Raw genomic sequence first — 27,712 nt, forward strand, 5'->3', positions numbered from 1 at the left:
AATGGCAAATATTTCTTCTGTCATTCAAATTGATCTGTCTCTTATACACATCTTCAAGCTTTTTTTTTTGTGAAAAAATATGCACGAAATTTGTATGATTATTATATAGTAAAATAAAAAAGAAATAAATATTATATCATGGATTTAGAGTTTTTAATTTGTAGCTTTTTTATTATCTGTTCTTATAATAAGTACCATTATCTTATCACTTCTACATCTCAGTGTCACTTTAATTAAATATTTTTACTACCCTTTATCATTAATGCTAAAAGTGTGGGCAAGTTATTAAAGTATAATCCAGACAGTTTTTTGCAGTTCATATAATATAAAGGTAAATTAATACTACTTGCACTTTGAGGCAACCATATTAATGTGTTTATATTGCTTACATGCAAATAACCTTTTGTATGATTACACATACTCGCCAAACAGTCAGACATGACCTTTATGTAAGTAGGTACTGAGCTGAGGTGCAGCACAAATCACTGAGTGAAACAAAATAAAGCAAAGAGAAGAGTTTTATTTTGTGCGCTTGCTTGTCTTCCTTATGCGGCACATTAAATTGTAGCCAATAATTCTCGATCAAATCGTGAGGACTGTAGACTGTTTGGCTTGATTTTGGAAGTGACGAAGCTCGCAAGTCATACGACTTTATTATCAGCATTTTATGATGCTCATTTGGTTTAAAGATATGTCATAAAATGACATTGTCACGCGATTTGTATTTTTTACTAACACATTATATAATATGTATATTCCTCTAGATATAGTTAAGTGTTTGCGCACATTTGATTGACAGCAGCAAAATTTTGTGTAGGAAATTTCATAAGTTCATTCGAAATACCACCTGTACTTTATAAAATTAAATAAATATATTTATTAAATACTTCTATATCACTCCGTGAGTGTGAAGTCATACGTGCAAACATAAACTGCCATCAATTGTAATGTTGCCCATTCTAATTCAAGAGAATCGATTGCGGTTTTAGTAAAGCTCTTTGTGATAAATTATATGACTTATTTTCACAGAAAGGGATTAATATTAATAGAGCTTTGACATATTTCATACGAATATATATATATTATTGCTAATAAGTTTTAATATTCTACAGTTATTTCTACAAAGTTCAAATAAATTAACCTCTCAGCGACCGAAGGTGGTCTTTGTCGCAAAGACCTTATGAGCAAAAGCAAGCTAAAGTTTTCTGCATCGTTTCAGATATTGGTTTCAGAAACATATTAACAAAACACGAAACATTTTATTGCCAGGCGTCTACAATTTTCTCCATGTAAGACATTATTATTTAGCAGGATCTATCCCATTAGCCTTACCAGAACTTCGATATGAACAAATTCATTTCGAGGTTCCCTATTTTTTTATAAAGGAAAAACACAGAAACTTCAGACTTAATGAAGAATATTTATTATTACTCGAAAGAATATTATTTTTCACTTATTTTTTAAAGATTACCTTTTCCAAATGTTGGCCGCGGCTACGTCTCAGATGGTTCATCCATTGAGTCCAATTTTGGACTACTTGTTCGAGCAGTTACGAGTAACTAGCAACGGACACGCGTGATATTTTGCTCTAAGACCTGAGTCGAAGCGGGATTGTTCATATAGGCATTAGACTTTACATGTCTCCACAGGAAAAAGTCTAACGGTGTGATATCACACAATTTTGGTGACCAATCGATCAGCCCGAAAAATGAAATTATCTGCTCATCGAAGTGTTCTATCAATAAAACCATTTTCCAATATTTGGAAAATGGCGCCGTGTTGTTGAAACCAAATGTCACAAGCTCAATATCAGGCATCAAATAGTTGGTTATCATGGTGCGATAACGGTCGCTATTGACGTTTACGTTCTCACTGGCATCATTTTTGAAGAAATATGGACCGATGATTCCACTGGCCCACAAACCACACCAGACCATTGTTTTTTCTGGACGAAATGGGAGCTTTTGAATCTCTTTAGGTACGACGGGTAGGCGGTATTTGAAAATGGAAACGAAGAAATAGTGAATGGTTTAATTGGATTGTCTAAAGAAAAAGAAATTGGTGCAATGGCAAAAGGCTTGAGTTTGGTCTTATCTGTTCCAGGTAATTTTTCCTGTTCTTAGACCTGTTGAGATTAGGGACAATGAAGAGCTAATCGCTCTAACAGACTATGAACTTTGATGTAGTATGTCAGCGAATTAGTCCAAGATTAAGAGCCTAATGACCAAAATATAATTTGCACTATATTATTTGCAAATTCGATAACAATTTTCAATAAATATAGCATTAATACAACAGAAACAAATTATACATGTAGTATTTGCACTCTGACAGCATCTATATAAATAAATCCAAAAGTAGCATATTGGAAATACCACAAGATCAATTCGCGACGACAAGAGATTGAATTTTATGTGCATTTATTCTGATAAACGACGTCGTATATGTCTTGTGATAGTGGTGTATAGACTCATTGGACATGCGTATGCATGTTTGATGCAGCAGCTGCACAACTCAACTAATTTGCTTATAAAACAACTAAATAAATCATAATCAAAAGTGAGAACCAACGCTTACGTTCGCTTGCAATAATATTTTCTTGCAGCTTAGCACCCCATCGAGCAAACACTAACTGCCCATAAACATCCAACTTGTAAGCACTTGAGTATAAGCGATTAGAACGCGCCAGTGTGTAAGCAATTAAAATGCAAGACGACGTCAATCAGTTGTATGTCACCGATAGGAAGAACGTGACATACTAATACATACATATATATACACATATATGGTATGTATCTGTGTGCATTTGTGCATTCCGAAATCAGAACGGATTTTGTGGCTCGAATCATGACCGCATGCGATCGCACGTGATATTGAGTCATTGCCGTTGCGTTGAAAGCAGCAAAGGAGGAAATATGCAGCACGTACTTGCACTGCGGAAGTTAAGGCCTTTGTGTTAAGGACTTTGAGCTTTTGAAATTGGGCGTGCACATAAATTTCTTTGGGCTTATTCGCATTTTTATGAAATTTTTTCAAAGCATGGCTTATTTATGGCCGTGATCAACGTGTCCGTGCTACGTGCGCGCGACTTACTAAAAGCTTATACATTTCTGTATACCTTTCTACATTCTTTTGTCGTAAAGTTTATGCTTTCTTGGCAATTACTCTTACTGATTTGTTCTTATGAATTAAATTCTTTTTAATTTTGAATTACCCACTGCCGCGGCGAGAGCATCTGATCATTAAGATTTAGCGCTTGCTTTTGTGTTTTAGCATTGGCCTTGTTTTTGCAGTCAATTAAGATATGATTTTATATAATATAATGTTTAGGTATTTATATGGCGATTATAATATGTTTTTCTCATACTTTTGCTTTACTTGGAAAAAATGTATCTCTTATTAACTAACCACAAACTAACTAATATCGCTTTTCTACTGAGTAATTAATTATCTGACAACACTGCTTCTAAGCTTTCCTATGGTGAAATAAACACTATTGTGAAATAAACTTAAAAATAAAAAATAATAATAAAAATGGAAAAACTATTCTTTTAAATGTACAATAACAACTATAATAACATACATATATTCCTATGTTATAGTTTCCTTTTAACCAAGCGTACCAAGAATTTTATATATCTCATACAACTCATCATTCCATCGAATCCGATATTCGTCGCGGGCAATGCGTAAAGGAGCATAAATCATCCGCAAAACCTTCCTCTCGAAAACTTGCAACCTCGACTCATCAGTTGTTGTCATCGTCCAAGCTTCTGCACCATACAGCTGGACGGGAAGTATGAGTGACTTATAGAGTTAGGTCTTTGTTCGTCGAAAGAGGACTTTACTTCTCCTTTGCCTATTCAGTCCGAAGTAGCAACTATAGGCAAGAGTTCTTCTGTGTTCGATTTCGAGTCTGAAATTGTTGTTGGGGTTAATGCTGGTTGCAAGATAGACGAAATTATCTATGACTTAAAAGTTATGACTGTCAGCAGTAGCTTGGTCTGATAGAGAATGAGGCCTTTCTTTATCAGACCCATTTGCTTGGCTTTCAGCGTGGAGAATGCAGAACGAACGGCGCAGTTGTTGAGGCCAATGATATCAACATCGTCGGCGTACGCCAGCGATTTAAGATTAATTCATTCAAAAATACCTCTTCGGTGAACTTTGACCATAAAATTGTTCGGATAAATAATGGCAGTTGTTGGATTCAAGTGACATAATATGTAATTTTGATCATTTACGGACGGAATGGGAAAAAGTTCGAATTGCTGTGTATATGTACGCAATGAGGCAAATTGCTTCTAATTGGACAGAAAAACAGACACGGATAAATGCTTATATTTTATTTACGTTTATAAGTAATTGCATATATGTGTGTGTGAGTTGAGCCAAGTTAACTGAACTTCGTTTGCGCAACTTCCTGCCGTCAACAGTTCTTTTCCGGTACAAAGTTAATGCAGCGGCAGTGACAAAGCACTTGGCTTAGGTCATTTCAAACATGTTTATAAACAAATTATTTAGCAATTTTATGAGAGTAAATTAAAAGTGTGAAAATAATTGTTGTACCGAGAAATCTTATAGAATATATTTAAGAAGTTAATTGTGTAAAAGTATAATAGAAAGGTGTTAATTTTTACTTATTTTACACAATACTATTGTTAACTTTCACACATTACCAATGACCTTTAACGCATTTCATTCTTTGTGAAAAATAAAGAATAACATCAAATTTCGAATTTATTATTCATATTATATATTCTTTATACGTTAATACGCATATACATACTCATATACATATATTTTCGTTTCTCTCACTAAGTATTGATATATTACTTATTCCTTTTTTTATGAGAGTGCAATCCTCGTTAACACCTCTTTTCATTAATCCAGCATGCTTAGTTGATTTAATTCATACTTATTTGCACGCTGATTTGCCATGTTTGATACAGTTAATAAACCGGTAAACAGCAAATTTTATTTTCATTCTTTTCAAAGCATAGTTGGTAAAATTCCACTCTTTATAAGAAATTTCAATATTTTGATAAATTTTAACAGTATTTGTTGCTGAAAACTACGTCAGGAGTTTAGCTTGAATGAAAGCAGTGAGTGAATGTACGCGTATATTGAGTTGATGATATCGATATGTACCAATTGATGAAACATTGCTCCATATTTTGACTACGAAGTCCAATCGACAGTCATCCAAGTGGACAGCACAAGACGAGCCCGCTCCAAAGCATGGCAAATGCAACAGTTGGTGGCAAGGTTAAGGCGTGTGTATGTATTTTGGGATGCGCATGGAATAATTTTTATAGATTACCAGCAACAGTGACTACCAATGAAATACACCATGTCCCAAGTCAGTAAAAAAGGGCTTCGAATCGCTTCTCAATCCACCGTATTCTCCAGATTTTGTTTCCAGCGACTATTTCCGATTTTCAGATCGAAAAGTTGGAGTTTCTCTATAATTAGTGTATTACTCTTGAAGAGAATTATGTCGAATATAAAACAGATTTTGCCAAAAAAATGTGTTTTTTATGATAGGTTTAAATTTTAATTGAACTTCGGGAAATAGATAGAAACAGGAACATATGCAATCGTTGAACATTTCTTTTATATAACAACTTTTTAAATAAATACGCGAATAATTTATTTTAGTAATATATAAAATACTAACAGCAACAAAATTTAATTAAAAAGTGGCAATTCTGTCGAAACTTATTTCGATTCAAGTTTTTAAAAATTTTTTGATGTCCATATTTTATTTCTTATTTTTAGTATTATATATGTTTATGAAAATGCAAATAATGTGGCAACCTTATATAAATGTTTGCTTTAAACTTACTTTTAATCACATTTTTAATTCTTAAATTCCTAATATATTTATTTTCAAACTTTAATATATTTATTTTAAAAAATATGTTGTCACGGAAAAACTTCACAAAGGCTAAACAGGTTTTATGTGTATATTAAGGGCCGCGGAAAATATTGCAGGCTTTGGGGCGCCACTGCGAACTCCGAGTCCGGGTTCCGGTGCTCCTCCTCCTGTTCACTTTTTAAATATAGAGGTATATATTTTTAATATGCTATAGTAGTTGTTGTAGCGACAGAAATCTACCGAGTTGACAGTCCTTTGGCGGATAAAAATCCGGGTCCATTCCGGTTCCATAGACCCGACTGTCGTGGGAAGTGTTTTAATATTATACAAGGGGCCTAGACAATCTAAAATAGCTCGGTAGAAAATATATGTAACTGTATAGAAGTTTGAAAAAAATCAAGCAAGGTTGTTTAAAGTTATACTATTGTTACCATTATATTACATTATAACGACATACATATGTATGTAGTTAATAGCTGTACATATGCCTGTATTGTAGTTTGAGGCGGACTTGCGACCTCTTTAACAAATATGTTGTTAGCAATTATACACTGAAGTAGCAACAGTTTTGCATATAACAACATAAGCCACATCTATGCATATTTAAGTCAATATATACGCATGTATATAACAGTGCTGGTATCAACTTAGATCAAGCAGATGTTTTGCGCTTCACGCTACTGTTACAGCCATCGAAATCGTTGCAAAGTAGCGCTTGGGTGTGCTTCAACTGTTGTTGTTGCTATTGTGTTAGTAACAGTTCCTTGTAGTTTGAACAACATTGTAGCAAGCGTAACCGTTAATTATCATCGTCAACTGACGGCATTCCTTGTCCCCTCGTCAAATTTCTGCCATTTTTTGTTTTCTTTTGTCGCCAGTAATTGCTGTTACGCGCTGCAAGGCGTGCATATTGTGACACATTTTCCGCCCCTCCGATGAAGTCAAAAGGTGAGTGAGAAAAAAATAAGCAAAATGCTGTGAGTTTGTTGTTGGCTGTTTTTGCAGCATCTCAACTTTTTGCATAGTAAATAGTAACTGTTTGATGTCGGTTTTGCACCACTCAATTAACCTGTAAAGCGGAATCGGCTTTGTTGCTATTTTTATTTTGTTTTTATTTGCGTTGGTTTTTTGTTTTCCTTGTCGCGTATCATAATTCGCCATTTTACGCTTTGTTGTGCGCTTGTCTTGTTGGCGCAGTTGTTGAGGTTGCTGTTGTTTTTTTTTTTGTTTTGTTTAATTTTTTAACTAAAAAATATTTGCATACAGAAGTCACTGCATCGCGCTATACGACGGCGATAACATATATCTTTCTAGCGTCTAGAGTCCGGCTGTTCGTCGCTGCCTTGCCCAATCGCACTTTGTGCCACTCAGCTTGGTGGCCGGTGTAATGCTGCAGGTGCGAGTTTGTTTTTTGTTCCTTTTTTATTGTTGTTGTCACACACACAATGCGCAGTAATCATTAATATTGTGCAAAGCGCAAATATTCACCAATAAAATGAGTATGAAGAGGAAAACTAAGGACAAGTAAACGCAACAAAAAAAAAAAAAAAAATTAAGTTTTATAAAAAAAAAAATTAAAAATACATAGTTTGCCACATTTGTTCATTGGGTACTTTTGTAAGTTTACTCAGGTTGTGTTATTTTTGCTCATTTGCAGCGTTTTTGTGATTCGCCTTTTTGCTTCTTGCCTTTTTGCCCATTAATTATTCAATTATTTCAATTTTATTTGCATTTGCGCCCTTTTATCAGTCGCTCTTCCATTTAAAAACATTTATCATTGTGTTCAAGCCATGTTTATGTTGTTGCTATTGCGTAATTACGACGATGGCAGCAACATATATTCAGCAAATTTGCAAAAATTCCACACAACTGCATTGCCGTCGTTGGCTGGTTGCTCGCTTAAGTCTTTTGATTTCCATGCTTTTTCTCAGCGCATTGTCGGGCATCATCATACAGCTTTGTTTGTGGTTGCTGTACTTTTATTTTTATGTGTGTTTGATTTCTTTTACAAAAATAACATTTGAGAAATTATTTGCTTTTATTTGGATTTGGTAGAAAATTTTTCTTCAATTAATTTCGAATTCCTACTATTTTTTGTTTTTTTAATATTAATTAATAATTATTATTATTAACGTTTTCAGTATTTATTGTTGACGACAAGTAATATTAAAAAAGTATCTTTGAGAAAATAAGTTCAAAATTCTTTAGAGTTGAAGAAACCAAGTAACTAAGAGTGTTGCCACCTGTTTAATATTAGTTTTTTACTAAAGTAATAAAATGATATATTATAATATGTGTGTCAAACCGAAAATAATAAGTACAGAAAATTTTCTGAAAAAAACATTGCCAGCTTTAAAAAAAAAATACTTTTTATAAAACATTTATTAAATTTAGGAAGTTTGCAGTCGGTCCAGTCGATGAAATATCCTCGGTACCAGCCACTCTCTGCATTGAATTCATATTTACGACACAGTGAAAGAAATTTCACCGCTGATGGGCAAAGCTCCATAGATTTTTCGAATACCCATACATAAAAAATAATGGAATAATGAAACTATTGAAGTAAGAAATTATTTAAAATATTGAATATTTTTTAATTCAAAATATATTTTGTTATAAACTAATTTTTCAAGTCATACAATTCGACTGGTAATACGCAATGACATAAGTTTGCAAGTCTCACAGAATGTCACATCTTCAATAATCGGTACGCGATTAACTAAAAATTACTTGTCAGCTTTGCTATATTTGTTTTTCGATTACGGAAAGCAAGTTTCGGCATCCGTAAAAATTGCAAAAAGCAATCACACATTTTCATTTCAGCAGCTAACCGCAATTTCATATTTCATACTTTTATAGTAGTATTTTGGAGGTGTTTGACATTTATGTAGGTACTCTTAGTTTATGTATGTTCGTGTGCATGTAGAAAAATGCCATGAAAATGAAAATTAAACAAAAAAGCACATTCACTTTATTAGCCGCTTCATTGCACTGTCCTAATTGCTTTTTGCTCTCACACCAATGCCTTATTTTTTCGTTGGTGATTTGCTTTCTTTTCCCATCATTTCACCAGTTAGCAGTAAGAGAAATGCAATCACCCAATGCAGATTGCTGATTTTTGTTTGCTTTTATCAAATTTGCACTGTTGATTACTATTTTGTTACAAAAAAACAATTTTCTGACACCAAAACAAATTGCGGGGTTTTGCTGCAAAGCGGTGACTGCTATCACATTTTCATGAATCTTAATTTTATGCGCTTTTGAAAAATTGCCTTTAAATGCAATTTAATTTCTTAAATATTATACCGATAGCATTGCAACCTATAATTTAATCGATGAGTGTGAGAAAAAAACTTCTTCATATTGCAAAGGTAAGTTAAAATTAACTGAACTTATAAACTCATTTGAAATAAATGAAACATTTTTATGTAATAATTACGTTGCACGTTATAGAATAACAATTAAAAGCTTTAGAGTTGCCACACGTTCATAAAAAATATATGAAAATTTCCATAAAAGTATGTATATCAATTTCAAGAGGTCTTAAAGCGCTTTAAATTGAAAGCTTTTGATATAAGAAAGTGATATTTTTATAAGATTTCATCCCAAGTACTGAAAAAAATGACGACCATATTATTAATGGCACATTGAGTCTCACGTTGAATAGAAACAGAAGCCACTGAAGTAAGTCCATTGCCATTTTGGTGTTAGCACTTGCCTGTATCAACACTATTTTATAGTTTTTCAAGCTGTATCAACCCAAGGTTACCTAAAATCCAAAATAACGTAACAGCACTTTTTATATGTTTACAGCCGAAGGAAAAACGCTATAATAGAAATCACTGATTTTGATACAAAATTTAAGTTTTGGTTAAAAATGGTTATGTATTGGTTATATCTGCCAGTGGAAGCTAAAAGTTTTATACTAAATATACGAAATATAAAGTGAAAACTTTGACGCGCGATTTCTCGCTTATTCATTTTTAATATTTTTCTTAATTGGCGGATAGGATAGAAACAAAACTAAACGTCCTATGGAATTGGGGCAAAGTTTATTGTCTTTGGAATTAAATTATCTTCTATTTAAACTAAAAAATTCAAAGAGATTCACATTTTTTAATAATTTATTTTCTAGTTAAACTAAGAAAATTATAAAAAAATAAAAAGTGTAAAATTTTACAAATTTTTTAAAACTTGAAAAAAGTGGTTTTCGACGAACAAAATTTTACTTTATGTTGTCTAAAAATATGTTCGAATTTGACTTTTCTTAAAAATTAAAAATAAGTTATTAAAAAATATGAATCTTTTTTGAATGTTTTGTTTCCGATAGAAATTGCGACCTACATCCTGCCCGCCGTCCGACAAATGCACATGCGAAATGCATCAGGCAATTGCTTCGCAAAGGCAGACTATAAAAGATTTCGTATCCAAAAAATTCGTGAATGATGTTTAAATATGCAACTATAAACCGGAGAAATTTGGCTTTAATCAATGATTTTTTCTTTAAAAAAAATCCTCAAATCGATTTTTTGAAGCCTTAAAAGCAGGCTCCCCCTTAAGTAAAGAAGACTATAAATATTTTTTATTATCATTATATTTGAGATACATATGTACTATATATGCAATATCTATCTTTATGTGCAGTACTTGTACACAAGTTGCAAGGATATGTTAAACTGGCAGAGCGACACGCGTAATGAGTACGAAGGATATTGTTTGTAACCCTTCTTTAAGCATATAATTATTGTGATGCGCATTTTGGAGAAGGAAGATGGGGACATGAAATTTCTTAAAATTCAAATGGTAGACGTTGAAAAAGTTAAGAATGGCTTTGGTGTAGAAAGTATCAAAGTTGCATGAATCGAAAAGGAGGAAGAAAATATAATGGAAAAGAGTTTGTTAAATTACTATGCTACTTCTTTTTCCAGGACCAGATATAGCAATAACTGAAAATTTAAATTAATTAATTCTTATTTATTATTATAGATTAAAAAATATATATTTAGAAAACTAAAATTAACTTAACTGAACTTAATTAACTTCATTATTATTAAAAAAATTGACCACAGTAAAATTGATATTCCTACCCAGGAGGCTCTTTTTGATACTTTGGTATGAAGATATGCAATTACACTTATGTACATATTCATATCTTGAGATTATTATACAAGAAATCGTTACAATCTCCGAAGAAATTTTTCATATGAGAATATTATATCTTACAGCTGACATTCCAACTGAACTGACTAGAATAAAGATCTTTTATACCCTTTTATACTACAAATGCAACTAAAGAGGTATTATAGCTTAGGTGGAGCCGAAGTTGAAGTGTTTTTTCTCTTAATCGAACCAAACGAAGTCTTTCCCGCACTGAAACGTCTGTATACAGCCTTATGAACTTTTGTGTGAATTTTCTTTTATTAAGAGAAAGCATTTCCGTCAAAGCTTAGAATTTTATAAGCTATAAAGTAATGAAAAACATATTTGTTCTCTTGTTGATGTTATGACCAAATTTTGGCAAATGAATTTTATTTTGCACTCCTGAAAACTTACAACTTTCCAACTATATTTTCCACCCTGTATCCTTGCCGTACAAGCTATCAAGCTCGTTATTCCAATAGCGCGTATAATAACTACTTCACAGCAGTAAACAGTGAAATGCCCATCACACGATTACGAATTTCAAATAATATATATAAGTGCAATAATTTGGGCAAAACAAAGTAATATAAACAACAAAATATGACAGAAGCGATAAAACAACAGCAAAACAAGAAATGCCGAGAGAAAAATGAAGAAAAAGCTAAAAATCCGCATTCTGCACATGCTTGAAATCGCAATTGTTTTCTCTTTAATGTACTTTCAATTTTAACATGAGGGCCTTAGCTCGCCGCCTGAATAGACTGGCACAGCAACTACCAAAAATTGTGTGCGAACTTTGCTGCTGCCCATTCACCGATTTTGCCAGCGTAGGGTTTTCACTTGGAGTGTATTATTTTTTTTCTTTTTCTTTTTATTTTTGTTTTTGTTTTTTGTTTTTATTTTTGTTTTTGAGCTTTTTTAAATTTTTTCCTGGCGCTGTTGAGTGGTCATTATTTTGTATTAAAGACGGCATATATCTTTGTACTACATATGAATTACATTTTGTACAAATTTATGTACCAATATACACCCGTGTGTACAAATGTGTATCGGTATGTATAAAAAAGTGTGCACGATTTTTGGCTTACCGTTCAACAATTGCAAAATTTACGCAGTCAAGTGCTTGTAGGCTCGCAATCACAAGTGCCAACGTATGTTCATATGAGTATAGGCACTTGCCCAGTAGGAAAAAAGTAGGAAAAATTACAGCCAAGAAGAAGTGTTTTAATAGAATTAATAATGGAAAGTAATAATTGCTTTAAGAGGTTATATACATACAGTTAGAATTTTCAAAAAATTAGTTTTTTAAATTTTATTTGCTTAATGTACATATATTTTAGAATACACACAGAAAATTTCATATTGTTCCGGTGATTTTTTGCGTAGTTACACGCAAATTTGAAAAGGCGCTTCAGAGTGCTCGGAAGTGCATTCCAAACTTTAAACGGGTTTTTCTCAAAATGGTGTTTCAAAGTCGGTGATCAACATTGCATTTTACATAATTTTTTTTTAGAAACCGTCACTGTGCCAAAAAATTTTTTGTTGCTTATTCCTTATATTTGCTTTACAAGATTTAATATCACTTTACCGAAATCTTTCTGTTTGTTTTTTTAATTTCAGAGGATCCAGTTCAGAGAAATAGTAGTCGCCGCAAAACGTTTTTTTGTTTGTTTTTTGAGAGGAGCTCTCGGATACCAGCTGTGGTTCCATTCCAAATAAATATTTTCCCTAATATTAAGTCTTAAAATACAGTTAAAAGATACCATCCAATGTGTACAAACTTTTTACTCAATCAATTTTTCTCAAAAAATAATCTGGAATGTTTGCTTTCTTCGGCCTTCTAACCGTGTATAACCCATTGAAATTATTTTTAAAGAGGCTTTTTTAATGCCTTCAGTTTGATACCATTCAATAATGTAGCATATATCAGCAATTTAATTGAATACACATTTTGTTAAGTAGCAACTCTATAAAAAATATTATTACTTCCACTGTTTACACTAGCTAGGTTTGGAATTTTTTTTTTTTACTTAAAAAACTTTTGACTCGAAATTTAAAATAAATTTACAAATTTTTTGCCTCTAAAATAAAAAAATATCTGTTACAAAAAGCAAAAATATATCTAGATCGATTAAGTGTTTAATTCGCTGACGCTCTGATACTAAGAATATGACGGAATTTATTTGCTGCTAAGAAGCGTTTTATAATAGACAAGAATTTTAATATGTCTTCTTTCATAATTTACACAATTACATGCTCGTACATACATACATATGTAAATATTGACGAAATCTGCACCTGCATTAGTTTGCATTGAGTATTTTGAGAAGCTAAAAATTTCTCACGCCAGTATGGCACAGCGGCGCAGAAGCAGAATTTGATGTGTGGGTTTAGCTTAAAATATTTCGTAAACTGTTTGCTATGAAAAGACTAACCTAAATACAACCCAAAACTTAAAACAACAACAAATAAACACAGTAGCGTAATTTATGCTCAGCGCTTGAGCACAATTTGTTCGCTTGCCTTATTTGCAGCCAAAATGGAAACAAAAACTCACTGGCGACTTATCCGGTTTAAAGAAAAATACTAAAAAAAATAAATTTGCAACTAAATAAATCAAATCTGAATTGCTAAATTCACTAAAAGCGCAGACCGCACGAGAAAAAAACGCGAGAATATATGCAATCAACAAACAAGTGCAGAGCCAACATCAACAACAGTGAAAAACAAAAACACACGATAACGCATATTTAGCCGAAAATGGATTTGGCAATTGCCAAAAGTGCACACAGCACGCAACGGTGGCAGTCGCCAAGAAGTGGGTCAACATTACGCTGGCCAAAAAGTGCGACTGTTGAGGCCAAAAACACGAACAAAACTCAAAATCAATTGAAGTGAAATGATTAAGTTAAACAACTGCACAAGCGACGCGAAAGAGAACATGTTTTATAAGGTTTTTGTCTTTTTGCCACAACAAAAACAAAGCGTGCATGCATTCGTTTTCATAAAAGCGGTGGACGCTGCCGCAGGGCATTCCAAAGCACGTTGCTCGGCGGCGCTGGGTGTCACAGCTCCCAAGAAGTGTTTACGTGCGAGTTGCCGTTGCAGTAACACACCTTTCCACTGACCAGTTTTCGCTGAATGACCAAACGTGCGGATATGCAATCCATTGGCAGCAGCAACAGCAGCAGCGGCACGTTGCAACATGCCACGAAAACACACAGAGAAAAAATAAAATCGCGAAAATGCAAACAATTTCGAAAAATGGGCACAAAAAAGAGAACGCAATGTCGCCGATTATTGCACGCGCAGTGGAAAATTGCTTTGCTTGCCAGCGGCGAGCATGCTGTGTGCCAACAACATGTTGCACAGGCACCATTGCTCGCAAAGTGATGTGCTACTTGCGTCCAAGCAGGAAATGTGGAGTCAAAAATTAAATAGGGCCGTGGTAAAGGTTACGTATGCGTCTACATGAAACAGGAATTGAAAATTTGAGTAAAACTAAAGCTCAGTTCCCTAACCTGTATTCCATAAAATGAAACATTTCATTAATATTTTCTGTGTAAATTTAGAAAATGTGAATAATACATGTTTAAAGCCAACTAAGGCGCTTTCCTAGTGCTGGATGGATAGAAGATCTTTAAATTCCATTCAAATTCAGCGGTTTCAAGCTTAGAGTCGCAATATTCCCAAATTTTAGTAGCAAGATTTAGATTTAGACCTCGCATCACCGTGAAAAGAAGATCGACACCTACCAGCTGTTCGTCGATTTTAATGCTGCTTTTGACAGCACAAAAATAAGCTTACTTTGCGACGGTGTAAACTGACGTTAGGCAACTCCAAAAGCTCGGTCAGGATTGTAAAGGACCTCTTCAAGCCGTTTAATACGAAACGAGGCTGCATACAAGGCAACTACCTATCGTGCGACTTTCCAATCTACTCCTGGAGAAAATAATTCGATGATATTGATATCATTGGTCTCAATAACCGCGTCGTTAACGTCCATCTTGAAATCAAACGCAGAAAACTTTTGACAACAGGTGCTACTTCTAACTTAATAGGCAATTGAGAAGTAAAGTCCTCTTTCGACGAACAAAAACTAAACTCTACAAGTTACTTATAATATGCGTCCTGCTATATGGTGCAGAGACATGGACGATGACAACATCTGATGAGTCGTCGTTACGAGTTGAAAGAAGGTTCTGCGGAAGAGTTATAGACCTTAGCGCATTGGCAACGGCGAACATCGCATTCGATGGAACAATGAGCTGTATACGGCGACATTGAAAACACTCCAGCTCTGAAATTCGATGCAGTGTACGCCAAGGGAAGCAGACGAAGCGGGAGACCTCCACTCCGAGGGAAAACCAGGTGGAAAAGGTCCTGGATACACTTGGAATCTCCAATTGGCGCCAAACAACGGAAAGGTAGAACGACTAGCACGCTGTCGCAAACTCGGCTTTAACCGCGTAAGCAGTGTCTACGCCAATAAAGAAGAAGAAGAAGAAGTGGCCACAATAATGCTTAAAAAAATTCTAGTTTAGACCATTCAAATAGGGTCTATCGATTCTTTACCTTTCTTATTTTTCATAAAATAAGAATTGTACACCTTTAATTGACTTAAGACCTATAGCTGCATTGCTACCTTAGGCCTTTCTATAAGGCAGCTAAAGAAGAATGTGTTGGCAAACTTGTAAGGAAACAGAGTAAAATTTGGAATGGGTTAGCTTGTTACATACAATTCTTTAGCTTTTTGTAGAGTGTTTTATAGTAATACCTAGTTAAGGTTGAAATATATCAAAGCACTATACTTATGTATATATGTTTATCGATAATTAATAAGTGATTATTAACAAATATTATTTGTGAGTTAAAAGAATTCTATGTACTTACATTTTTGTTGTGAAGTTCCAGCAAAAAATTATTTTGGAAAGTGTCCCGCAAAACACTAGTATTTTATACTTTGGAAGGCGAACTCAATAGCAATCTTTCAGGTCTGAAAATAAGGAAAGGAAAACTTTTTCCATTAGAAGTAAAGAAAAATAATAATTTTTCAACCAAAACCAAAACTCAGGAAAAGTCTCTTAAGGGGTGAGTAGGATAACCTAATTTCAATTTTTTTGTTTGTTTTTTTTTTTTTTTTGCATTTTCTTTTGCCTAACACCCTAAGAATTAATGTAGAAACCCACTCCACCATTGGAGTTTTTGGAAAAAGGCCCAAAAATAATAATACAGCTCGACGTTCACAGCGCGCGGAGTGCGTACCTGGCAGTGTCTCAAACTTTATATAACTTTTTTTTAAGTATCTTTTTAAATGAAACATTTTAATGAAATGGAAACAAATATAAATAAGCTTAAGGAACTAAACTATGTTGATATTTACTAAATATAAGATTTCCTTTCAAAACATAATCAAAAGGGTAGAACACGAGATACGCAAACGCGAAAAAGTGTAAATTTTCAAGCAATATTTGGGATTAAAAATTAACATTAATTTTTTAATTACATTTTTGGAACAAAAAGTTGTTTCTTTTATTCTACAGTCTGGTATTTGACTTCAAATTATTTTAACTATATTAGATATTAGATTTTTGGATAAATTTTGATTTGATTAAAAATTACGCAACGATTAACTCCATTATTTTTAATGATTGATCATTATAATAAAAACGTGTTAAAAACCAAAAATGATGTTAAAAAATCGAAAGTCATTTAGAAACGTTTACTTTATTCACATTTTCTTTTCATTGCGGTTGTTGTTACAGGAAAATAGCATAATTTATCTTTCAAGGACACATAAACATATAAAAATTTAAAATAAAAATATCAGCAGCAAATTACATTTTTTTTATTTTTATATTTTAGTACTCTTTTCTTGAGAATTAACATGTGAAGATATGCAATTAACAATTAAAAGAAATATTGAATTATAATCCAACGCTTAAAAGTGAAATTTCTCGATTGGCTCGTTACGACCCTGTTAGATCGTTAGCTAGCAACGAGAAAAAGCAAAAAAAAAATTTTAAATTAATAATGAAGTAAAAATGCAAGCTGAAAAATAATTCACACACTGATAGAAGCGATTAAGTTGAAAAAAAAATTAAAAAAAAACAATGCATGTATGTTTATAAGTATGCCATTCAAGCTGACCGAGCGTACATTCATTCACTTCTTGGCCGTCGATAATCAGTGGCGCGGTCAACAAAAGCCTGAGAAACAAAAGAGCCGTTTGTAAGCCAAAGAAGTTGAACGCTGTAAACTCAATTCGGCCAAGCGCTTGGCCTTACTAAATTTTCACAACAACACGGGTAGCGCGCGTTAAGCCAAATGTCAAATTTCTAAGCGCGCGCAAACACTTGCAGCGTACACACACACACTCAGGTCTATTAGTTTGGAAGTGTGAAAAGCTTGTGAGTAGCTAAAGGCTAGAATTATTATTGCAACAACAATTTTTAGCAACACTTGTGTGCTTATATACAGATATATATGCAATTTTATATACTTATGCATCTGTACATACATATTTAGGGTATATGTATGTATGAATATGTGCCGGTAAGTACTTACACATGTATGTATATGTGGTATGTGAATGTGTCATATTAAGAAATATCCAGAATTCTCGCTATGACTTGGAAAAACACTTTGGCGCAAATGTAAGTTCAATTACAACAACATCAGTGATTTCATATGCAATAAAGTGCAGCGAAACTTTGGCATTAAATTACTAATGAGAAACAACAGTAAACAGAGCAATTGATATGTACAACAACAATGACAGTTATGTATATATGTACATAGGTATACATATACATACATATTTGCATGCATGTGGTTAAGTATGCCTAAAAGGTTCGAGCGAAAAATTGCCACAGCGTTTGAGTAAATGAATTGCATACCAAAGAGTTAACGAAGCGACCAAAACGATCGGTCGTTCGACCGCCGCACAGTCACCAACCCACCAGCGAATGCAGCAGAAGGCACACACACACATTTACATATCACGGTTACTTGATTAGATTGGCGCTCGCCACACATTTGCCAATGGAAAAGCCGCTAGTGCCAAAAAGCAACAATAACAACAACGACAAATGGAACAATGAGGCGTAAATAGTAAACAATGTATTGCAACAAGAAAAACAATCACCATTAGACGCCATTAAGTTATTTGGCATGCAGCTGCCGTTGCCGTTGCTGTTGTTGGTTTTGGTGTTGGTGCAGCAAGTGTTGCTGCCCATATGAGTACCTTGGCATACATACATATATGCATACACCCATATATATATATTATATAGTTTGTATATGTAGACGCCATTTGGGCCATTTGAGCCTTCATACGTTGCATGATGTAAACAATAAATATGTATGTGTGTTTGTAAATGCTTCTCACAACTGCCATTTGGCGAATGGATGCCGCCGTCTACAAACAACAATAAATATGTGCATAGATATATATATATATACCCCAGATATGCATACATACTATATATATGAAGGAGGGAATGTTCATTTGGACGACATTACTTTGCAATGCCGTTGCGGAAGACTAAAGTGTTCAGCAAAGAGTGCAATTTAAAAGGTGAAAATACACAAGCGGTTTAAAAGATTTGTTAATTCACTCTTTTATGTCATGTCATGTGAGTTGTAAAGGTTAAAATCGTCGTGTTGGCATCAGAGCGTTAGCAGAGAATCTCAGCAGCTCTTATGAATCGATCGGATTGACTCAACCATTTCTCTTAATGTATTGGGTATGAAGCATGGTAAAGATAGGCTCTTACCAAAAAAACAAACTGAATGCGCCGTCACATTATAGCATGATTGTGACTGACTTTTGGGGCAAACACGTAACAATGTTCAACCCTAAGCCACCGTATTCGCCCGCCTGATATGAACAAATGCAGATCTGTGGTTAAACTCATTTTTATTATGGTCTGACCAGGATATATTAAGCTTGGCACGAACTGTGTAACACAAAGAAGAACAAGTAAGGAAGAATTAAGTTCAGTTTATAGGAAATCGATTCTTTGCTCCAAAAAGTATGCTAACAAATCTGCTTAATTGTCTAGAAAAAATATGAAAACATTTCAGCCAGTTGTTTCGCTTTAAGATGTATTGATTCAATATTTGTAATCGTCAATCACTTTCTGTATCTCTAGTACAGACAAGGTTAAAATTTATAATGTCTTTTTTTTTTTTTTTTTTTTTTTTTTTTTTTTTTTTTTTTTTTTTTTTTTTTTTTTTTTTTTTTTTTTTTTTTGTTATAACAGAAAATACAAACATCAAACATGTCATAACATTTCTTACCGGGTATGCAATTTGCAAAATATTGTATTTGCTGTTGCTGCGGTTTGTTGTTGTGGTAAATGCTCGCAAATAATTGCTATTGTTGTTGGCATTGCTAACCAAATATTTAGCCGTAGAATATTGCGTTACGCTGGAATGGAAGCTTTGGCATAACGCCATACCGTGCCTGTTGTTGTTGCAAAGTATGAACACCAACAACAGCAGCAAGAATTGGCAACTGAAGTTTTTGCTGAGTTAAAACATTGGCAAGCTGCGCGATTTGGGCCACGCTTCAACGACTTGTGCCGCATTTGGCTGTCTATTGCATGGTTGTAAAAAAAGTGTTCGTTGTTTTTGTTGTTATTTCATGTTACTTAAACCACTTGTACGCTCAATTGGTTTGGTTTGGTATTTTGAAAGCATTGGCTTTTTGTATGCATATTTTTATTTACTTTAGACACTGAAATTGTTGTTGTTGTAGTTTGTTTGTTCCCCGCTGCCTTGGTTTTGTCTTAATTATGTTTGTTGTTGTGGTGACCAAGTTTTGCTGCTCGTTCTTTGTCCATTTTGTTGCACTACTTTAACGATCACTGTTGCCACTGGGACTCTTGTTGTTGTTGTTGTTGCAGTTGCTGTTGCAAATGTGCTATTAGTGTCGCATCGTTCGCCTGTTACGTGAGAAAATTTTTAAGCCAACATTTTCGTTACGTAGTTTTTGTTGCAAATTGCTCTTGCGCTGCCACTAAGGAGAATGTGTGTGGAAAGGTATGAATTTGGCCAACGGCTTAGCCAGATTATCATTGTACATTAGTAGTTGGTTTTGTTGTTGTTGATTTTTCGCTATATTGTTCTAGCTGTGCGCTGAACTTACCGCAATCGCTTGGCTCCTTCACTTCGTGCTTTGCGTTTGGTTTTTTTGTTGCGCTTTTCTACGTTGTTGCTGGTTATAATTTAGTTTTTGCCTTTTTTTTGTGATTTTTTCTGGCTATTAGCCATTTATTGATTTAAATACGTTTGTACAACTTAGCTGAGTGATGCAAATTGAAGTTCGTCCAAACTTGGGCTTGCCTCACTCTGGTATTTGGGTGTAGACACACACATGCTTACATATGTATGTCTCTGCATATTTGCGTGGATGTGTTCATTAATGAGTATAGAAAATGCACCAAAGCGCTAGATTTCACAAATATTAACCGCGACTATAATTTAGCACGAATTGGTCGTAAATGTTTTCCAAAAAACACTAAATGTTGGTGTCATACGTAATTGCATAGATGCTTAAGTTCATATATTACCTATAAATTATAGTTATTTTTCCGTTTTTTAAATAAGTATATATTAAATATGCCGAATAACACATGCATTTACATATTTTAAAGATTAGAGATAACCATTTAACCAATAAAATCTTACTGAAGAACTTCCCTACGATAAATGAGTTAGAAAACAGTTTAACGTATGAATGTTTTTAAAGAACAAATGTGGTTGAAAAGTAATGTACAGTGGACCAATAAAGTTTACTTTCACCTAGTTCTTTAAATTACAACACGTTTATTTGTTTTAAAATTAATAAATTTTGTAATTTTTTTCTATTAATTTCAAGATATGTATATTTAACCTTAAATATAGCATATCAAAATATTTTTTTTTTACACAAATAAAAAAAAATGAATGCTAAAGCTTAAAATGGGCCGTACTATTCGTAAGGCCATCACTCATCTTGAGATCTAGCATTCATTTTATTGGATAGTATAGGACCGAAGAGACTACGTCCAGCACGCGGTGAAGAAAATATAACAGGCGAAACTGAGAGTGTACACGAAGATCGCGGAGAATCGATTCGACGCCGTTCGCAAAAACTAGGACTGACGTATGGAACGACTTAACACATTTTACGACGAGATCCTAAACTGAAAGCGTACCACATACAACTTATGTAAGAATTAAAGCCACTCGACCTTCCTAAGCGATGTTACATCGCTCTATGGACTATGAAAAGTTCCAAGAAGACCCGACGTTTTCGAGCCATATTTTGATCCGCGCTTAGGCCCATTTCTGGCTCAATAGGCATGTAACCAAGCAATCGCTCTATGGGCTTTGAAAAGTTCCAAGAAGACCCGACGTTGCCGCAATTAAGGCAAAGAGCTACCTAAATATTTTCAAGAGCTGCCATTTTATTCAGAATAAATAACGTTTTTATGTGGTGTGTGGGCCGGTGAAATCATCAGTCCATATTTCTTCAAAAATGATGCCGGTGAGAACGTAACCGTCAATGACGATCGTTGTCGCGCTAAGAAAGCCGAATATTTTATTCCTGAAAATAAAGCTCACTAGCTTTATCTCGGCGACAATTGGTTTCGACAAGACGGAGCCATTCGCACATATCGCATCAATCAATGGATTTATTGAGAGAAAATCTCGGTGAGCAGATAATTTCACTTTTTGGGCCGGTCGATTGGCCGTCAAGATGGTGTAATATCACACTATTCGACTTTTTCCTGTGGAGGTATGTAAAGTCTAAATCCCCAATCAATTCAATTCAGGCCGTGGATCAAAACAGCCATGTTATTCGCCAGTTACCAGCCGAAATGCTTGAAATTGTACTCGACGGATGAACCATCTAAGACGTAGCCGTGACCAACGTTTGAAAGAGATATTTTTCAAAACATAAAGGCCAAAGAATGTTCTTTCGAGTAAACATTATCCATTAAATTTAAAGTTATTGAGTTTTTTCTTTAAAAAAGTCGGAAACATTGAAATGGATCACTTTTTATATTATATATAATTGGGGTACTCAAAACTTGTCATTAGAGTTTAAGAATAAAACTAAAATTCTGAAGAAAATGGCCAACTCTGCGGCTCAAGCACAAAACGAAGCCCCATGGTGGAGCAAGGAGCTTTGAAAAGGAAAACAAGATGGCGAGACCCGATTTAATTCGCAAGAGTGAACGGACAATTATTAGGACTCATTAGTCCTTGATCTGTTGACCAGGGCTCCTAATTTTGGAATTCGAAATTTTTGAATAAAAATAAGTTTTTCAGTTTCAATATCCAAGATGTTGATTAAAAATAAAATTTAAGTTTTTCGAGATTAAGAATTAGATCTAGTTTATTCGGGATTGCAAAATATAAAGTAATATTAACATTTGATGCTGAACTGAATATCTAAATAGTAGTTACATTCAGTGCCTGAGTTCAGTTATTCACGCTCGGAATTTACGTCTTGCGAATAGTTGCCCTTATACGGATATAGCAGACATTCAAGCGCGAAATAGTTACATTGTGAGCTGTAATCATAAAATGCGCGTATGACAATATTACAATCTGAATTAAAAACCAAATGCGTAGATAAAAAACTAAAACAATTTAATTTATTTGTTTATTGACTTCCTTATTCAATTGCTATGATATAAAAACTGAAATAAACAGAATGTTTATAAACAATTTGCTGATTTCTAGAAAATTTATGCTAAATTGAGACATTGATGTAATGCAATTGCTTATTTTTCATACATATAAACATACATACATATACATATATAATATAAAATCTTACTAATAACTACGGTATATACTTATTTTTTGTTTTTATTAAGTAATAGTAGTTGTCTAAGTGCGGCACAATGTTGCCAACGACGTTTAAACGGAATTCGATTCGAATAAAATCACATCAAATCAATAAAGTGAGTTGGAAACACAGGTACATACATATCTAAATATGTACATAAATTGATATGAAATCAATTATCAAAGGAAATCCAGTATTCATTTGCATATTATACATAGTATATATGTACATACATATAATATATGAGGATGTGATGTGATTATGAGCGAGTAAATTAAGCATCCTATACACGTCTAACGGATGTCTGCATATTTATACCTATTATAAACGACAAAGTCGAACACGTCGCGCTTATAAACACATAAACGAACGTACATATGTATATTGTAATGTTTTGTTTATATTTTTGAATATTTTGATGTCTATCTTTTTATACTCTCGCAACAAAGTTGCTAAAGAGAGTATTATAGTTTTATTCACATAACGGTTGTTTGTAAGTCCTAAAACTAAAAGTGTCAGATATAGGGTTATATATACCAAAATGATCAGGCTGACGAGTAGAGTTGAAATCCGGATGTCTGTCTGTCCGTCGTCCGTCCGTCCGTGCAAGCTGTAACTTGAGTAAAAAGTGAGATATCATGAAACTTGGTACATGTATTTCTTGGCCCCATAAGAAGGTTAAGTTCGAAGATGGGCAAAATCGGCCAACTGCCACGCCCACAAAATGGCGAAAACCGAAAACCTATAAAGTGTCATAACTAAGCCATAAATAAAGATATTAAAATGAAATTTGGCACAAAGTATCGCATTAAGGAGGGGCATATTTGGACGTAACTTTTTTGGAAAAGTGGGCGTGGCCCCGCCACCTACTAACTTTTTTGTACACATCTCGAAAACTACTATAGCTATGTCAATCAAACTGTATAGAGTAGTTTCTTTTACACATTTCCATATACAGTTTAAAAATGGAAGAAATCGGATAATAACCACGCCCACCTCCCATACAAAGGTTATGTTTTCCGAATGTGATCACGAAACTAAGTAACTGTTTTCTTATACTCCGGAAATGCATTCGTTATACACAGTTGGCTTTAGACTTGTAGAACAGTTTAATTATTGGTTAATATTAAGACAAAGTTTAAAAATAGATAGGAATAATCTATACAAGGTGCGTTCCAAAGTAAACAGGTGGTGCCATCTATATGTCGACTGGTGCGTTAGAATCTGCTATCTTTATCGATTGTCCAGTGACATTTCATTGATTGGAAGTGAAGTTATTGCGTTATCGGTGCGATAATGAGCTTCGAACAAAGAACCAACATTAAATTTTTTTTTTAAATTGGTAAAACTTTTACTGAAATGACAAAACAAGTTTATGACGATGATTGCCTATCACGTAGCAGAGTGCACGAGTGCTTTCAAGGTTTTCAAAGTGGTCGTGAGGACATAAATGACAATCAACATGTGGAACAATCAAAATCCGTGATTACCGGAAATTCCATCGAAACTGTGGGTGAATCCATCAAAAATCAGCCGAAATCATCATTTAAATTCATGGAAATGGAATTAAACATCTCCAAAACATCGATTTATCGCATTTTGACTGAACATTTGGGCTAACGAAAGGTGTGTACACGGTTTGTTCCTCACAAATTGACTGACGACCAAAAATGCTCAGAAACCAACATTCGAAGGACGATTATTTCACCAAAATTCACATTTTAACCATTAACCACTACCAAATTCGATATTTAAAAAAAAAAAACCATGTACGTCACCTTAACTTTTGAGCGGCTTTGGTGTGATTGTTTTGGTTCCGGCTTGTTCTTTCCTCACGATTGCACATTTTCAAGCACCATATCCTTCACTTCCCTAATATATTTTCATCAGTTGAAGAGGTCGAAGGTCGTCCAGAACGAGAGATGTCTTCAACGATCTCAAGCGTATTTGAAGGCTGACTCACCGTTAGCCTTTTCCAACATTCGCAAAGATTCTGCACACGAAATTTAGTTAGAAAAAAAAAATTTTAAACAGATTCCTTTTCCAATATTTTTATCCATTGTAAAAATCTCAACGCACTTTTGAGGTACACCGACTTAAGCAGCTGCTGTAAAAAAGGTTTTTGAGTGAATTAAGGACAGTCCTACCAACTTATCAAAACACATTTGTTTGAAATATCACTCGGAGAATTTCATTACAATTTACTAGTGCTTTTTAGTCACAGTGGATTACGCGGCGTTCTTACATAGTTAATTAGAATTTCTCGGTTAACTGATTTCATTAAAATAATCTTCTTAAAAGAATGTCTTAATAAAAAAAAGGATTATGAATAAAATCAATCTCTCAGGTATATCGTGCATATTATTCGTTAAACATATAAAATAGAGTAGATATATGCCTGCATATTAAACTCGATTTCTTCGACTTAATTTGAAAAGACAGCAAAGCACTGATATTCATTGAAATCAAATCAATAGAAGTGAAGTGAAGTGTTGTAATATAATTGGTTTAGGATTTAATGATAATAAGAATGGAAATGCAAATTAACGGATATGGGCAGAGATCGGAAATGCGCTGTCATGAGTGATTACATAACATAATATGTATGTTGGGGGTATGTAAGTGACAAACAAGAATTCTTTGCACTTTTGCAATACAATGAGCATAAGAATACATATTGAGCACTGGTAGTTTTTGTAGCATATATGTATCTATAATAAGCTTATAATATATATAATGCATAGGTAAGCTCAAATATTCAGATATTTACAGTTTTTAATGTTAAAATAAAATTAAATTGAAACGAAATGTTACTAAACTTCGGGTGAAACTTATATGAAACGCACGAAATTGGCCAAAAATAAATACATTTCCGTTACAGCAACAAGAAAAAGCCCAACAGTTAGGATGTTAAATGAAAAAACAACTTTTACTGCATTAGATGCCAATAAGCATTAATATTGTAGCAACATCCATGTTGGAAAAAACAGAAATAAGTTTAATTAACATTTTTTTCTTGTTCTTAGTCCAAAGATCACTTTTTTAAAGGATTGTCCATCCCTAATGGGAAATGTAAGAAAACTCTATTTAATTGGTACCACTTTTCAAAGATTTCTATCTTAATGTATTAGCCATTACAGTTTACTCTATTCACCTTAATTTTGGCATTAATACAGTACAAATGGTTAAAGCGGCATAACCGCTTGATAATCAGTTCTTCTTCTTCTTTTACATATGGCTCAAGCAGCTGACGTCTTTTGGTCTTTGACCAAGTATCCTCTGGGTAGCCTAAGAACATCCGTTTGAAAGCGAAACATCCCCTACATAGGGTTGTGCGCTGGGTTTGGGAACCGCCACGTAAAAAAACGCTACCAATTTAAAATTACCCACAGGAACCAGATTGCCTACCTCGCAACGTTACGATCGACCACAACACGTGCAGGATGGGATAGAAAACCGACATCTGCAAGAAAAAGAAAGAGGCCGAAATGCATGAGTACGAAGAGCTTGATAAGCTGGCCGACAGGGGTAATGCTCGAAAACTCTACGAAAAAATGCGCCGGCTTACAGAAGGTTTCTAGACCGGAGGAAACTCCCGAAGGTGATCTAGTCACCTATGCTCAGAGCATACTTAAATTATGGAGGGAACACTTCTCCAGCCTGCTGAATGGCAGTGAACGCACAACGCCAGAGAAGGCAAACCCTATTCCCCAATTTATGATTATGGAGCAGACGTTCCATTGCCCGACCATGAAGAAGTTCGAATAGCAATTAACCGTCTAAAGAACAACAAAGCGCCATCGGCCGATGGATTGCCGGCCGAGCTATTTAAACACGGCGGCGAACAACTGATAAGGAGCATGCATCAGCTTCTTTGTAAAATATGGAAAGCATGCCCAACGATTGGAATTTAAGTGTGCTATGCCCAATCCAAAAAAAAGGATACCCCATAATTTGCGCCAACTACCTTGGGGTAAGCTTCCCCAACATCGCATATAAGGTTCTATCGAGCGTATTGTGTGAAAGATTAAAGCCCACCGTGAACAAACTGATTGGACTTTATCAGTGTGGCTTTAGACCTGGGAAATCAACAACCGACAAGATATTCACCATGCGCCATATCCTGGAAAATCGAAGTTGCGAGCTTTCGAGAGAAAAGTTCTGCGAAAGATTTATGGCCCTTTGTGCGTTGGCCACGGCGAATATCGCATTCGATGGAACGGGGAGCTCTACGAGATATACGACGACATTGACATAGTTCAGCATATTAAAAGACAGCGACTACGCTGGCTAGGTCATGTTGTTCGAATGGATGAAAACACTCCAGCTCAAAATATTCGACGCTGTATCCGCCGGGGGAAGCAGAGGAGGAGGAAGGCCTTACTCCAATGGAAGGACCAGGTGGAGAAGGACCTGGCTAGGCTTGGAATATCCAATTGGCGCCATGAAGCGAAAAGAAGAAACCACTGGGGCGCGTTGTTGTTAACTCGGCTATAATCGCGAAAGCGGTGTCTACGCCAATTAAGAAGAAGAATCCGTTTGCACCAGCATTATGCCTGCCTATTTGTATTATGACAGTTGTTTGTTCTATTCGACGCTCTACACAATTTGTCGAATCGAAGACAATTACCTTTCACTTTGTAAAAAGTTATTTGCATTATTAGTTCTTATTGCATTGCGTCCAATTATTTTTCAGCAGTCTGCTTTTCCTTTGGCACGATTGTCAATGGCAAACGTCACATACATATCGGGTGATTTTTTTGAGGTTAGGATTTTCATGCATTAGTATTTGACAGATCACGTGGGATATCAGACATGGTGTCAAAGAGAAAGATGCT

General features: G+C 34.4%; 1 long non-coding RNA gene across 4 annotated transcripts in view; it reads right to left on the reverse strand.

Moving 5' to 3' along the window:
- LOC108968608 overlaps positions 1-27,712 on the reverse strand; it is a 118,730-nt gene that overhangs the window by 10,382 nt on the left and 80,636 nt on the right. For all 4 annotated transcript variants that reach the window (XR_001993345.1, XR_001993344.1, XR_001993347.1 and 1 more), the window contains one exon: positions 15,917-16,019. This is a non-coding gene — a long non-coding RNA (uncharacterized LOC108968608). The remainder of the gene's footprint in view (positions 1-15,916; positions 16,020-27,712) is intronic.

The sequence above is a fragment of the Bactrocera latifrons genome, unplaced genomic scaffold (genome assembly GCF_001853355.1).
Source record: "Bactrocera latifrons isolate USDA-ARS-PBARC rearing strain unplaced genomic scaffold, ASM185335v1 scaffold_103, whole genome shotgun sequence".
In the NCBI taxonomy this organism is placed as follows: domain Eukaryota; kingdom Metazoa; phylum Arthropoda; class Insecta; order Diptera; family Tephritidae; genus Bactrocera; species Bactrocera latifrons.